We start from the raw sequence: 4,006 nt of genomic DNA, 5'->3' as shown, positions 1-4,006 counted from the left end.
TTATGAATTTTGAAAATTCCAAAATCAATTTAAAGCAATGAACTAACACAGCAATAAAGACCATAAAAAGAAATCCTGAGCCAGTGTGGTTTAGTGGCTGGAATGTTGGACTGGAATTTGGGGAGGCCCAGGTTCAAGTGCCTGCTCTGCCATGGAAATTTGCTGGGTGAAGAAGAAAAGAGATTGGATTTATACCCTGCCAAAGGAGACACTGAGCAGTTTACAATCCCTTTCCCTTCCCCTCCCCACAAGAGACACCCTGTGAGCTAGGTGGGGCTGCGAAAGCTCTCTGGAGAACTGCCCTTGAGAGAACAGCTCTGAAAGAACTTATGACTGACCCAAGGTCACACCAGCAGCTGCATGTGGAGGAGTGGGGAAATCAAACCCAGTTCTCCCAGATTAGGGTCCACGCTCTTAACCACTACACCAAACTGGCTCTGGAGTTTGGTCAGTCACAGACTTTCAGCCTAAGCTGCCTCACAGGGTTGTTGTGGGGGTGAAATGGAAAAGGTTAGAAGGTTGCAAACCAATTTAGCTCTCCATTGAGGAAAAAAGTGGGGTATGAAGCAAGTAAATAAATAATTATTAGAAACTAGGTGCAGCGCAAGAAAACCAACAGCAGCCAGCCATTTAAACAAAGCTGGAGATCAGCAGAAGTTTCAACCTGCCTCTGAAAAGACAGCAATAGATCTCAGATCTGTCAGGGAAAGTGATTCCCTATTTGGATAACCACCACTCAAAAGCCTGTCTCCTTGGTTGCTATCTGGCTCTTCTCCAAAGCCAGGGGCATCAGGAGATGTCCTCCTTTCTGTGCAGATCTCAACCTTTAGGCAGACATACATAGAAGGCAGTCCTTTTGTTTACAAGGGAACCAGCGCAGAAGGCACAGGAAGGGTTACCCACCAAGCCAACCCCAACTCTCTAACCAGATCTGACAGGTCCCTAAAGGCATGAAAAGGGGGGGGGGAAGGGGCTGCGAACACCTGGGTGGCTGCAATGAAGCAGCCAACACAGTCAATGGGCTTCACTGCACATGGCACAATTATCTTATGGGATTCTTCATCACAGGAGCGGGTGACAGCTGCCAGTTAAAACTGGCTTTTGAAGAGGGGTAGACAGATTTGTGGAGGAGAGAGCTAATGGTGGTTAAATGGCCCCTCCAGTTTCAGAGGCGGTGTACCTCTGCATACCAGTTCCTGGAGGTTACCCAGGGAGGTTTTGACTTCCCTGCCTTGCTTTTGGGGCATCTGGCAGGCCACCACTGTGGGAAACAAGGTGCTGGACCAGAAGGCCCTTGGGTCCCACCCAGCAAGACTTTCCTTACTTGATGCATGACCAATGGCCTGTTTGGCTTGGGGGAGTCCTATAATGCTCATTTCAGCTGTAAGAGTGGCCCCAATCCCTTTCCTTTGAACACATCCATCATGGCTTTCCCACAGATCTTGGGAGAGGCTGAGAATTCTTTCATGAGCAAATCCCCTGCACTGAACTCTTTGGCGAGTCTGCAGTGGGAGAGAGTTCCACATTCCCCAGGAGCACCTCCTTTGCTGGGTCATTACTTGACATACAGTTGACTGCATTAATGGGACACCCCCTAATGGATCTGGGACTGTTCCAGGGCACAGAGGAGCAGAGGCAGCAGCGGACTCTCAGGTATGCCAGGCCTAAAGCTTTGCATAGTTTGGAAGCAGCATCTCAAATTGCATCAGGCCCCTGAGCATAGGCAGACCACTTTCTCCTCCCCACTGACTAATTGCAGCCCACCCATCTGGGCCTCCAAGCAAAAGCTTTATGTGCTCCGCAGACATTAACACATGATAATTTGGTTGCCCTAGTTTGTGAATGAGGAAGGGGGAGGGCGGGAGGGGTGCGGCATTTTTCCATTTGAGATCAAAGCTCATCAGCAGAGCTGTCTGTCTTTGAGAAGCAGAACTGCGTGGCTGCCGAGGCGGTCGCCTCTAAGAAAAGTATGTAGTTAGAACTGCAGCCAATGGCATGGCATGGGCACCGTTTATGCATTGGTGCGTGGACTGGATTTCTGGGCAGTGGAGGGGGTCAGTAGGGTTATCCCATCCTGCCAGAGGCCTCCTTCCCCCTCCAGGGCCCCAGAACCTGTTTTGAAAGCCACACCTCAGTTCTCCAAAACACAGAAAGCAATAAAGCCTAACAGAGTTTTCCTGAGCATGTGCAAAGTGTCTGTCTCTCTCCTAATGACTGCCGTCTTTTGCCAAACTGTTCCAGCTTCCCAGTGAGAGGGTGTGGCTTGCAACCAGGACTGAATGGCTTGCAGCTTGAGTGGCTTGCTCGTGCCCTCTTTTTTGAGCGGTGTTCTTCTGCAACATGATTCCTTATCATTTGAGGGCTGCTGGAGAGAAGCTGGTGGGTAGGATTTGGTGGCCTTTTGTATGCAGCTAGTCCTCCAGATACCTTAATCCTAACCTTGTTGGTCCAGGACCAGAACTGTTTCTTTGGTTGCAGAAGGTCTTGGATTCAAATCCTACATAAGCTTATGTCTGGCCAAAGGGGAGGATACCCTTAAAAGTCTTGACAGTCAGTGCAAGCCAGTGGCCAAGAGTTTAGCAATCCCTGGTTTGAATTTCACCACAGCTAGGGACTTTCTGGTGGAACTATCCAGCAAATTAGTGACAAATCAAACCTGTTAAAGGTTGGGGCTTTATCACAACAAAGTACCATTGGCAGCATCGGAATACAGTTCCCCTGGAACAAATGGCTGCCTTGGACTCTGTGGTATCAGCCCATACTGAGCCCCCTCCCCAAACCCCACTTTCTCCCAAGGCTCCATCCCCAAATCTCCAGGAATTTCCCGACTGGGAACTAGCAACCCTATTAACAAAGTTCCATTCTATTCCGGGGTGGGGGGTGTTGCAGCTTTATCCTGCATGTTTTGTCAGCGGTAAGACCCACCAGATTCAATGGGGGTTATTTCCATGTAAACCTGCAAGCATCTGCAGTCCTAGTTGCACCGAACGCTGGTCTAAAGCAAACCATTTTCCTGTGGGCCTCGGTTTCTCATCTGCAAGTCGGAAATGACAGTCCTGGCCTTCCTTAAAGGTTGTGGGAAAGGTCTTCCCACAGCTCCAGGCTGCCTTCTCCCTCTCAGCTTTACCTCACAGAGCTGTTGTGAGGCTAAAAGGGAAAAGCCGAGAACCCCCTCTGCCAGCTGTGGTGAAGTGGTTAAGAGTGGCGGACTCTAATTTGGAGAACCGGGGTTTGATTCCCCACTCCTCCATATGAAGCCAGGTGGGTGACCTCGGGCCAGTCACAGTGCTCTCAGAGGTCTCTCAGCCCCACTTACCTCACAGGGGGGTCTGTTGCGGGGAGAGGAAGGGAAGGCGGTTGTAAAGCCCCTCTGAGACTCCTTCAGGTAGAGAAAAGTGGGGTATAAAAACCAACTCTTCTTCTCATGGAAGAAGGGTGAGATAAATTAAATAAGATATATGCCCCGTGCAAACGAAGGGACTTAGAAAACGCCCCCCCCCCCGGACGTTTCTCTGCAGTAATGGCCAGCCCAGCGTCCTTTCTCGAGGGCTCCTCTGCCATGATGTCCGAGGAAGCTTCTGGAGGGCGAGGACTGGGGGCGGATAGCGGGGGACGCCGCCGCCGCCGCCGCCCATGCTTCGCATGCACGAAGTCACCGGTTCGAGCCCCGCGGGCGTCCCAAGTGCGAGGTTCGAGGGGGGAGGTTAAGAAAGACCCTTCGGACAGCCAATGCAATGCATACTCTGCCTATGTAAAAAAAAAAAAAAACCTTCTCCTTCCCAGAGCTGCTAACTCCGCGGTGCAGCCTCCTGCTCTGCAGGCAGAAGGTCGCGGGTTCAATCCCAGCCAGTTTCTGCAGGTTGGGGTAGTGGTGGTGAGTGTCTGCCCAAGACCCTCCACCGGTCAGCGCTTACCCGAACGGACTCTGCCTTGGGATCGGTTTGGGGAGGGCCAAGGCGAGGCTCAGCGGTGGAGAGAAGCCTCCGTCTCCCATAAACTGGGGGGG

The sequence above is a fragment of the Gekko japonicus genome, unplaced genomic scaffold (genome assembly GCF_001447785.1).
Source record: "Gekko japonicus isolate JY-2015 unplaced genomic scaffold, Gekko_japonicus_V1.1 scaffold452, whole genome shotgun sequence".
Lineage (NCBI taxonomy): Eukaryota > Metazoa > Chordata > Lepidosauria > Squamata > Gekkonidae > Gekko > Gekko japonicus.
Note: the sequence above shows the minus strand (reverse complement) of the source record.